General features: G+C 37.0%; 1 long non-coding RNA gene across 1 annotated transcript; it reads right to left on the bottom strand.

Annotated features, from left to right (window-relative positions):
• Positions 1 to 3,650: 3,650 nt before the first annotated feature.
• LOC146659353 (uncharacterized) lies at positions 3,651 to 5,050 on the bottom strand. The gene is made up of 3 exons (XR_014913689.1): positions 4,981 to 5,050; positions 3,871 to 3,989; positions 3,651 to 3,788 (listed from the first exon to the last, which is right to left on the bottom strand). It is a non-coding gene; the product is annotated as an uncharacterized LOC146659353 (long non-coding RNA).
• Between the last annotated feature and the right edge of the window lie 7,716 nt (positions 5,051 to 12,766).

Raw genomic sequence — 12,766 nt, 5'->3', positions numbered from 1 at the left:
GGGCCTCTGGATGTCTGGAGTTTTGATCTCCTCCATACCCGCTTCACACCCTGGAGGACGGGGCTGTGGCCCCCCCACACTCCCTAGCAGATCGTTACATGGAGAAACCTTTGGAATACAAGCGCGCTGATCCACACAGGTATGCACACGGGTGTTCACTGCTCGTAGACCAAAATTACACCTTTCTTGGCCGCTACTTCGAAGCACATCTGTCCTGCGTGCTGCACAACAACATTGAATATTTAGTATTTACTGCTGTTTACACTTAGCTAGATTAATGCGATGGTGTTGTGTTTAGTATGTTGCTTTGTTTTTTTTGCTTGTTTTCTATTTTTCTCTCAACAGGTGATCCAGGAGATTTTTATTTTTTTTCTCCCCCCCTTTCTCACTGTCCCTCTCCCCTTCTGTTTTTCCTTTCCTTCCTCTTTCTTTCTCCCTTTCCTATCCCTCACTCATGTCTGTCCCGTCTGTAACATCTGAAAATAGAATATAATAAATAATAAAAACAAAGATCGACCAAATGGACCAATACGGCAATGCCACGATGATCCATTTGGCAAAGTAAATCCATTGGGTATCCTTGTTGGTCTTCAGACAACAATTCTGATGGCTAAAGAACCAAATGGGACAGGCAAAAAAAAAAAAATAATAATAATAGAATAAAACCTTTCAACATTTTATAATAACATGTTATACATGAAATCTGCAATCAGCCATGCAAGCTACATTAAGTAAAGTTAGAACAGAAGACATTGATTCAGAACTTTCTGCACCTTACCGTTTTCTTAAAGACAGAAATTAATTTTCAGAGCAACTTGCCACGAAACCCAAAAACTGTAAATCAAAACAAATTGCCATTCTGTTTGACACAAGTTGCATTTGAGTTGAACATGTTGTCAAATAGGTTAGACTTTGGTTAAGAGCTTGGTTTTGAAGCTTCTTATCCTCTGGGAACAGGTAGATGTCAACTCCATAAAAATGTGTTGCACAGCTTCAAATGTGTACTTGAGTTCTTTGGGAAACTCCATGTTGAGCCCATAAAGTAGGCCAAACAAGTAGGCAAAGGCAGTGGGAAGGTCTGGCAGATCATCAAGAATAATGTCCTCTTCCAAAACAATGGCAGTGTTGACCACTGTGGACTGCGAGTTGGGTCCCACGTAGTCCTCCAGAACAGTGAGGATGCCCACCGTAACACCTCGGGTTGCCCTCTCAACTGGATCTGTATCCTATGCAAAATAAAAAACAACAGTACATATAAGTCTCTGAAAACCAAAACTGAAGATTGAGTAGATTTGCATACTCACCAGACATGTTAAGAAGAGTTTGGTCTCGTCGTCGCGAACAAATATCGGTAACCCTTCCAAACTGATGGTTCGTCGGTTGATCTATTGGTCAGGCCTTGATTGGATTTTTTTTTTTCTTTTAGTGGTAGTGGTGGTACAAATTATAACTGACGTATTAAAAAAAACAAAAAGAAAAATCTGATCGGCAGATTTTACAGTAAGTCTATAGAATACCTAATCAAATGTTGATAAGGCAAAATAATGGTTTCAATTGTTACAGGATGCATTGCAGAAAAGAAATAAATCAATAAATTGTATTTTAAATTCATTGAAAAAATTCCATTAATTTTATAGTTATGTAGGAATGAAGTAAGAACTAGAAAGTGCATTTTCTGAAGAAACTGCAGTGTGAATGCTTGAATCTGAATGTATTCACTGAAATGAATTAATTGCTGAATTTAAGTTAAAAATTTTGAATGAGATGAAAAATACAGAAATTTTCACCTGAAAACAAAAGTGGTGAACTGCTACAAGCTGACAACCACACAGAAGTTGGAAAATAGCTGAAAATGTTTTAATTGTAAATTAGAAAAATCTAAGAAATGAGAAAAGAAATTTAGACTAAGAAAAACAAAAAATAAAACATCTGAATTAATATTAAAAGTTCATATTCTTTGAATCACTAAATGACTCAAATCTGATCCCTCCACTTTGATCCACACAGTTTAAAAAGTTTAAATGTCTGAGCTTTGAAAGACACGGTGTTGGAAGGAGAAGAACGATGGATACGTTTTGAGGGTAAAATGATGGCTGTAGAGCAAACTGTGGACACAGCAGCAGTTGAAAGAGAAGTGTTTAAGATGAATCTTGGCACAGTGGCAGGCAGAGCTCGTTAAGCAGGCAGGTGTGAGCCTGGTTGCTATAGTGACTGCACCCAATGGCTCCATACACACGTACACAGACATGCGCCTCACTTTTGCTGCTTAAAATGAACAGAAAAGTCAGCCCTAAACAAATCGTTCCCAAATGAAAAGTATAGGTCGTATTGACAAAATTCTTTCACCGTGAGCGGCAGCAATGTCCAGTCTACCAAATTCTCAGTTTTCATGCCTGTGGAGTTTATTATATGGACGTGGTGACAGTGTAAAGACACCATGCTCTTCTGATTTTCAAACGAACCTTCTGAGCCATTTTAACATTAGAGTCTATGGAAGAGTTGGAGGGAGGAGGCTGTGCATTGGTGACATTTATGAAAGAACCATAACACCTAGTACAATAGTAAACACATTGGATGAAAGAGGACAACGATGGCTACGTTTTGAGGGTAAAATCATACCTGTAGAGCAAACGCTGTGGACACAGCAGCAGTTTTAAAAAAGATTTTAAGATTAATTTTTTTGCTCCTCTCACTCTAGCAGTTGAGCTGCCTCACTCTAGCCCCAACATTCCGTCCCATACACACCCATTATAAACTCTGAAACGGGTGAAAAAACATCATGAAACTTAAACTGGAACTGAAGAAAAAGTATAATAGATATTGAAAAGATAAATACAAGTTCAATAGTTGAATGTCTTGTCTTCGTTTTAAAGTTTGAATGGTGGCTCTATGTCAATGTATGTGGAAGTAGTAAGAGTTTAAAAATGAGTAAATTGAATGAGAATTTGAAGGGTCTCCCCATTGAAATACATGGGAAATTTTTGTTGAAAAAAGTTGAATAAAATTAAAAATATAAATGTTAAAAATGAGAAAAATAGAAGCAGTAATGACCAAAAGATGAGGAATCTAATGGTGTTTGAATGGTTTCTAGCAAGCACCTGTTTGATTCTTTGAAATGAATGAACCTGAGAAAATTTTAAAATGTCACTAATTTCCTCAATAATTCTCTGCAAAGCACTTTTAGAAACATGTAACAATGTTTGCATGCATAGAAAAAGTCTAGCTATTTTATGTTCAAGACATTGGTAATCTACAAACTCATTGTCCTCTTTATCACTTGATGCTACACCTGAACCACTTGGTAATGTCTCTGGCTCCTGAGAGGTATTTAAGGATTTATCAGGGGAGCTACTTTCACTAGGACATGCATTTGCATGAGAAATCAGTCTAATACAGTTTTTTTATATCTTTTGAGTTTTTGTTCTTTCTGCTTGTGTGTGCCGTAAAGGTTGATAAATTGTTGGTAGCATAGTCACATTTTTGGAAAGGACAGGATACAGTCTGATTTTTTTTTTTTTAAGTGCCTTAAAATATGTGAAATAAATGTATGCTGTGAGCAGTTTTCCTTAAATTCACAAAAAAATGTTGAGATCTCCTGCCTTTTCTTAGCCCTGTTGTGTGATCTGCTGAGGTGAGACTTCAACGCCCCTCGTGTCCTAAACGAACAGACGCAGTCACTGTAAACACAGGGCAAATGAAATCCTCTTCTATGTCGTAGCTGGTGATGTCTTAAGAGTACTTCTTGGCTTGAACAGACAAAAGAGCAGAACTGGCACTGCATACAAAAGCTATAATGAGAAGAGAGGAGAGGACAGTGTCAACAATTCAAAAGAAACCTGAATTAATCTCAAATTACCAAAGTTACATTACCTGATAATGTGTTTGGGGCGGGGGGCAGGCACTCCTGTTCTGATTCCTCTCCTTACCAACTCCTCATCAGTCCCTCATAAATCAGGACAAGCAGTGGTCTGGAGTTGGCTTTTAATTCTCTAAATAAATAAAAAAATAGCAATTAGTTTTAAAATAAAATACTAGCTTCCTGACATTACTTAAGAATTTTTTTCTCCTGTCCTAATTTTTTTGGCTCACTAAAGTGAAATGATTCTGCCTTGTAAAATGCCATGTGAAACACAGTAAAACAAATAATTTACAAAACATACATTACATCAAATGTTTAATTTATTATTAACAAATTGTATTCTACATGGAATGCACCAACAGTATACTGGGATGTATTATGTAAGCCAAGGATAATTTTGTGTGATTGGTTTTACAACTTAGAATGACAAACATTGGATTGAGAGTATGAGTGGGATAAAACTCCTGAAGCATCTGTTTAAATTATCAGTGCATTTATTAATGGTGCTCCATAAATAAACCAAAACAATGTTGTTTTGTGCATAACAAAAAGCTCACAATTGTGCAGTCAAAATGTAAAATAAAAGATGCTGAGCATAATAACAAAGACAGATTTTGCAGCTGCTCTGTTTCCAAGTTCTACTGCGCAACTGACAGCCTGGAGTTTGAAATCCTCTTTGTAACCATGTCTCTTACAGGTGCCATTTATGGTCCTTACACACATAATATGGTAATATTACGTTGAAGCAGAGTAGTATCACTCTGCGAGGCTCCTCGGTAGCCGTAATGCTCCAACAATCCATCAAGCAGTGCAGCTTCATAGCTTACCAAAGTCGTACCAAAACATTTTTTGACATATTTTTTTAAGCTGTGTACCACATAAAATTGGTTCGAGGTCAGTAAGCACAACCAGAATTCATACATAAGGCAGACTGTCGATTTTTGAGATGAAAGGATTTTAGGCCGTGTGTCAACGCGTTAGCCCGGTTAGCTCACTAACGCCACCCAGCCCCACGCACGGGGTGATCCGCGGTAACTAGTGCCCCGTTAATGCAGTTATGGCATTGACTTTACGCTGACAGCACTAAAATAGTAATCTTCAAATGTTTTCTTTTTACCGACCAGCTCCTCTTTGATAGCTGCCGTGTCCATCTTGTCGTTGCCTGCAGGTGAAGCGATGGGGGAGGGGGAGTTGTGTTCAGTGAAGGAGAGAGGCGGAGTAACACAGCGTAGAGACAAAAGTGGACGAAAGAGAGGCAAACTTGCGGCTCCACGAGTATAATTATAATGTAACATAGACTATATCGATATAAACGATATTGTCACATCTCATATTTCATTTAGTAGAGCTCGCTGGCCATGAGGACTCCACCACCCCGTTCACACAGAAACTAAAGCACACATTTTATTGGCTAAATGTGATTTGAACAAATTAAACGACATGGCAGCAGGCGCCCCCGAACTTTATTTTATTTTATTTTATTTTATTTAAATAGCGGCGGGAGGTTGCTGCCGTTGGTCATGAGTGAGCCAGCCTATTTTGTTTCGTTCGGTGGTATGGCGGCCACAGACTGCACTTCATGAAATACGCATAGGGGGTGTCGCGGAGGCTTGTCAGATATGAGCGCACCTCTTCAGTAGCGAAGTTTGTCGGATTTTCATTGTTTTGTGACATGGCACGTAGTTTGTGACATGGAATCTTAAATGATATAGTAAACACATACCCATAAGCCACAAGGCTTCTTAGCCAAGAAAGTAATGCTATGCTAAGTTTCGGAAAAATACGAAGAACTTCAGTTGTGATATTTCTAAAAGACAAATTGAGACTGTTCAAACATATACTGTCTGATATAATAAAAGAAACATTACTTGCCTTTAGAAACTTGAGACGAACGATCTATCCAGCTCCTGGTATAAAAAGCCTCACGTTCTCATTAAGGCAGACGGGCAGGTGGCTTTCAGTCCTTGCAAAAGCGCAAAGTAGACCCCGTAGCATCCAAAAATATGAGATGCGCATGCGTACTCAGGCACAGAAAGGCGCCAACAGCTTCAACTCATGTAAAACTTGAATTCATTCATTTTGCCAGCAATAAATTTCATCTGAGACCAACTTTTGCTCCAAAACGTTAAATGATTAGTTGAAACCCTTAATGTATTTGAGTTTATGGGCCAACTGAACTTTTATTGTTGAATTGTGAAAGAAATGACTGTAAGCTCAACAACTGCAAGTTTGATTTTTTACAGTGAATACATACATCCTAATGGTCAGAGATGGGCACAGAAGAGGATATATGTCACTTATGTCAACAAACAAAAACTCCTCACAATGGGGCTGGACACAACTGGGGTGTCCAGCTGAAGTCCAGCACCTTGAGGCTCTATGATCAGGATGATGTTCTTAAAGAAGTTCATCTGGTTCCCTGAGAATTTTTCTCCAAAAGTACTTTAGGTGGCTGAAGGCAAATGGTGATGAGGAACATGAGGAGAAACAATCATGGATGATCAAGTCCCTGGATATGATGTACCAATGATAACATAGGATGTAGCTGACATCAGGAAATCCAAGCAGTGGCTAAAAAAGGTTGGCCTAAAGGACAGCACAGAGGCACTAATCACGGCAGCACAATGATGGGCCCTAAGCACCAGATCCATGGAGGCAGGAGTCTAACACAACTGACAGAACTAAATAGGCTGACTGTGCAAAGATGTCCTGGAGACTATCCAGCACATTGTAGTGGGATGTGTGTCCACAGTGGTACCAGAGGTAAAAGGAATACTGTGAGCTGTGACCATTAAACTCGAGGGACTAGCTCCAGCAGATTCCAGGCACAACGTCAGAGGTCTCTATTCAGAAGAGCACAAGAAAAGCTGAGTCATCCATTTTAGAAAACTTTCCAAAAGAACATCTCTGAGTCTGTTTGCTTGGTGAACTGTCACTTTTGCCTTGACAGTATATATTTGGCAATGTGGTTAGTAAATTTAGCAGGCTTTGTCACAACACATTACCGGTACTTTTGGTACAGTGTTGTCTTATTGCATTGTTGTGATAACAGGTTGGATAACCGGAATATAATTTATTGGCTGAACTTTGAATTTATTGCTGCAGTTTCATGCTGTGTCATTCCTCTAAATCTTGCATTGTTTGGCTATAACCTTATGTTGAGTGTATATCAAATACACTAACATCAGAAAAACAAAAAAGCATAAAAATTTAGCAATATACCTGAACTACATCCTTCTAAGTTCTTTTTGCAAGAGGAGGAGTAACATGTTTTCTTTCATTTCCTCCTCTCTGGGTGTTACCACAGATATGCTTTATGATTGCTGCATTTCTGAGAAACATGGAGTGACAGAAATATATTGATATTTCTTATATTTATTCCTCTTCCTTATTCCCCAGTGCATTTACGTTTCCTCTTTGCAACATCTAATTCTCAGAAAAATCAAAGACAAATAAATGTGTAAGTCTGTATTTAAAAAAAGGGCCCATGTGATTTATCAGGTGTGAAGAAGTCAGAAATGTCAATAAGCAGAAGAAACAAAAAGTTGATTAGAAAAATGATGCATATTATTACAAACACAGTTTCTGAGGTTGCATTCTTTGCACTCCTTAGAAGAACAATGTAAACTGGTGACACACTTATGACACATTCATCTCAGCATGTAGACGAGCACTCAAGTGCATGAGATAGGAAAGTCGTTTCCCAGAGCTTCATGTGCTATAAACTAAAGTTATTACTTTACACAGAGGGCAAAAGTTTATCCACTTCCCTTCAGAGCCTTCGAGGGTTTTCTGGGTTGTTGGTTGTCAACACTTCAATTTGCTCAACATTAAGAAAAATACATTTTAGTGAATTATAAATAATTATAATGAACGACTCTCTCAATCAGGATGTTCAAAGACCATTCTTTGATACTAATGTATATACGGGATTCGATAAATGGATTCGATGTAATTAATACCTTTATTGGTACAAAAAGTGTTGCAATTTAATGAATTGATATTGTTACAGAATTCCAGGCTTGACAACTTGTATTCGGTTGTATTACACAGACACAGACTGCGTACTGATACCTTCTAGTTACACTACTGAAATATGCTGACAGAGGGAAGGGAGCATGTTGTTATTTTGTAAGTGCAATGTCTGTTCTTTACTGTAGAAAAGTTAATCCAGAATGGCCTAAAAATATATTTATAATTCATTTCAATAAGCATTTTGAAGGGATAATAAAACTATAACTTTACTAATTACTTTGTGTGTGGAAATTATTTCTCCCAGGAAAAAAAAAATCAAAGGTTTTTGTGTGACTATATATATATATATTTTAAAACAAACTAATAATATTCCCCCCACCCTAAAATGACAAATGGTATTTTTAAGCAGTTTTAAGCAGCAAAAAATCTGAATACAGATTTTTAGTAAATGGAGATGTAACACCTTGAAATGCAGTGCAGGGTATTATCTAGTGAGCAATGCATGTTCGCTCTAAACTTGACAACCTAATAACTGAGAATTTTTGAAAGTTTAAAAACTCACCATTAGCATTTTCTTTGTTGTGACATTTCATTTAATTCAAAATTTTCAAACAGTGCAGCGCCTTTACAGTTCACTAAGGTAATGGCACATTAATCATTCATCAAACTGATAATTAAGTAGTATCCAGGAGTGTTACCTTTAACAAATAAACACTAGAATCTCATATGAAATCCCATGATATTACATTATGTCACACCTGTGACAAACATTAGCTAGATTAACATTTGAATCAAATATAAAGAATATTACTGCTTAGATAACTGCATTTTACATGGGCTGTAAAACACGATATACAGTTATTTAAAGAAATATCAAAGTAATAAATAGAAACAGTTTTCCAGTGACAGTAAATTTCAGAGCTGGTTGGTTGTTAATCACATTTTAAAGGAAAGTCGGAAAGCCATGTTCAGACAAGCTCACAATGAATGAACTACGAGAGAAGTTCAGGTTTCACTGCTTTTGGTATTATTTGAATCTATTCACTTCCTGCATGACTTCATCATAAGAAGGAGGGGAGGATGCATAATGTGCAGAGTCACTATGTATATTTTTGTTTGGGAAAAACCTCAAATTTGTAAAGTTCAGCTCCTACAAATGAAAAAGAGACGACAGAAACATTACAGATGTAAAGTACACAGGATTTTATTGTCTTTGTGTTAGATTTTATAAGATGTAACTTCCATTTATGTCTTGATGCATCCTCAATCATCCAGGTAAGTAAATCCCCAAGAGTTGATTCTGTTCATCTGGACATAGCGTTTTGAGTGGGTGACATAATGTTTCTCCCACTGAAAACGCTACGTCCAGATGAACAGAACTAACATATGGGGATAACTTCTATTTTGTTCCATCGTATTGGATAAAATATTGAACTGATATGGAGTTAGCATAATCATTAATCAGCCCATGCAGTCCTGGTCAAATACCCTGTAGCCACTCACACAAAACTATAAAGACCATGATTTTGCCAAACAGTTTGCAAACATAGGTGAACATAAAAGAAGTGAAAACTTTTACCTGAATGGAGGAAGCTGGATTATCCTGGCCTTCAGCGGCTTTAAAAATAAACAAATAATTTAGGGAAACAATACTAACACGCACAGAAACACAAAAAAGCAAAGCTGTCAACTTGCTACACGTTCTCTCTCAGCAGCCAAACATAACAAACAGGCCAGAAAAGTAAATCTTGGCTGTCAGACATACTAACAGTGAAAATTGGAGAGGAATTATGTGGAAACATCACAGAACAAATGGGACGCTACCTGTATTACACACCATCTGATTTTGTGTTTTCCTTTGCATTTAAATTAAAGCAGCTCCACCAAAAACCGTACTGGTATTTATATGATCACATGTTATTTATTTATTTATTTGAATCTTACCTGTTGCAGTGGTAGTTTCTGTGTGTGTGGACTGGTTCAGATGTCTTCTGCTGAGAGAGTTAAAAGGTCATTACTATTCATTACAACACAAGCATTCTCTGACCTTTTGTCACATAATAAAAACAGCTATAGAGCCTCAATGTTTTTACAAAATAAATAATACAACCACAATCATTGAATCTGACCACAGTCAGATAAATCAACGCTTTTAACCTTTACATACTGTTCGGGTCATATTAGATGCATTTTAAAGGTTGATACCAGTAAAAATACCCTAAATACCTGACTTTTACCCTGTAATTGTAATTTGGTGACTCTATATATTATACTGTTGTACAGCTGATTCTAAATTTTAAACCTTCAGAGTCAAATTAGACAGTTATCTGTTCAGATGGCTACGAGATTCACCAGTGTGAGTCAAGTCAAAGAAAGTTGGGTCAGGGAGTCTTGAAACTGTGAAACTGTAAACCCATGTGTGCCCAGGATCCTACAGAGGTCATACAGAGGTCAGAGGGTGACTCAGCTTTCAGCATAGGCACTGACAATATAAATATATAATCTGAAAATAAACAAAAAATAAATGTATGTATTCTGCATAGTGCTACGTCCATGTAAACAGGTAGTGTAAGCTGAATATTGTGAAACTCACAGTTAACAACACATACAGAAATATTCTCGTTTTACACAGAGTATAACCTTTTTTTTTTTTTTTAAATCAGGTTGTACAATAAAAGTTTACTGAATAACAACTGAAAAGCTTAGGTTCTGTGGGGTGTATCATTAAACAACATAAACAAGATATATGCAAGATATATATCATTAAACAAGATATATGCAAAAAAGATTTATTTGATTTTTGCATCCAAGACACAGTTTTTGTAGTTCGACTGTGGTGATGCAGAGAAGCAGATTTTAAATCAAACAACTGAAATGTGTAGAAAAATGTAAACATTCAGCTTTAATTCTGAACCAATAATTGCATCAACTGGTCAGAAATTACATCCATTTTCATAAATGTAATTATAATGTATATACCAACTTACCCACTGGGTCTATAGCCACTATAGTGATGGATAAAGGTGGAGATGTTTCATATCTCAGAGTTCTGCTGTTAAAGGCCTGACAAATGTAGTTTCCACTCTGACTTGTGCGAGCATCAATCACACCAAAACCTATTCCACCTGTAAACCCCGGGGCTCCATTCACAAGCCAGTGATACCTTGCAGGAGGTTTGGAATCAGCTTTGCAACTGAAGAAGATGTCTGACCCTACTGTATAATATTCCTTTGATGGGTTTACTCTCAATTTTATATTTTCAGGACCATCTAAATGTAAAGGGGAAAATAGAAAAGTTTGCCAGTATGTTGTATTCAGTTTGGTGTAAGATCATTAGTAAATAATAATACTTCATATCAAGTTACCAGGAAAACAAATCTCTGTACAATTTAATACATTCAAAGAAAACCTTATAAATTAAACTTTGCCATGCAGTTTAGCTGGCACTCTGATGTAACTTGTGATAATGTCCCATCAAGCCATCCAGTTTCTTAACCACAGTCATGGGGTGGCTCTAGTTGGTGTTGTTAGAGAAGCCATTTTTAAATGTATTCCCATTAAACTGAGAAATGTGTTTTGGAATATCTAATGTTCTGAAATCTAAACTACTTTCTAAACTCTCTCTGTTGTTTGCATCCAGATGCTTTCAGATAAGTTACTGATTAGTAACTCACAGCTGATGGAGAGCTTCAGTGGATCACTGGTGCCATTACTGAGAAGATTGGACACAAGACACCTGAACAGCCCCTGGTCAAACTGGGTCACATTGATTATAGTCAGATTGGAGCCTCCATCAGTGAACTGAACTCTGTCATTTGCTGTAACCTCAGAGCTGCCGTTGTACCAGAGAAAAGAGGTGGGAGATCCAGAGGAGGCGCAGGACAGAGTGACAGAACTGTTGAACTCAACCAAGTCTGTCTTGCTGCTGGTTATCAATATATTTGAGACTGACTCTGTGAAAGAAAAACAAAATGGTTTGATTGCTGACATAATAAAAAATGTAATATAAAATTGTTAAAAAAAAAATTCAAAAAGAGTCACATACAAAACAAAATGATGATATTATACTTCAACACCTGCTCACCGTTTATGTTCACACTTGTATGTCCTGCCATAGTTGGTTCATCTGGTGAGACCGCATCATTTCCCCCTATAAAACCTGGAGGAGGGGGTCATGAACATGTGGTAGTCAAAATAACTCTGACATGAAGATGACCTCATACTGTCTGCCTTAGTGGTAGGAAAATCACATGAAGTCTGTACTCAAGACTTAATGTCTGTTTTTGGCAAACAGCACTGAATAAATGATTGGTGATCATAATAACTGTTAACCAACTGTGATTTCTGTGGCTTTTTACTTTTATTAATGACTCCCGTTGGCCAACAAAGAAACAGTCATGTGAAGTGAATTTCACAACGATTATGACACAAAGTTTTGAACGAACAGCTTAATTTTAAGATTTTTACCTGTAAAAGTCGCACAGATGACAATCAACAGTAACACAGACATTTGTTTATTGAGTTGTTCAGAAGGTGATCAAGAGCCCTAAACTAAAGCTCTACCTACAAGGTGTATTGCAAATTTCCCACATAAAGATAGTGACCAATCTGGTCCACTGGAAAGCTCTGGAAAATGTGAAGGAGTGCAAAGAGTTTGAACTTTTAGCTGTGTTTTCAGACATGCAAGTTTTGCAGCTTTTTCTATTGATAAAGACTTCCCTGGATTGCCATTCATACTGCACCAAAGTAGTGACATAATATATAAACAATTAAAAGACAGAAAAGATCTTGTTTGTCCACTATTTCCTATGGAAAGTATTTTTATTATAGTAGGTCCAAAGTTAAAAACAAAGTCCTTGAATTAACAAAAACTGTATTGTTTTATAAATACAGGATAGTTTGGCCATTGAGCAGCAGAACTTTTGATACACT

The sequence above is a fragment of the Rhamphochromis longiceps genome, linkage group LG11 (genome assembly GCF_057381845.1).
Source record: "Rhamphochromis longiceps isolate RC_006_pf linkage group LG11, R_longiceps_female_GT1.1, whole genome shotgun sequence".
NCBI classification, from domain to species: Eukaryota; Metazoa; Chordata; class Actinopteri; order Cichliformes; family Cichlidae; genus Rhamphochromis; species Rhamphochromis longiceps.
Note: the sequence above shows the minus strand (reverse complement) of the source record. Positions and strands in the feature narration are given on the sequence as shown.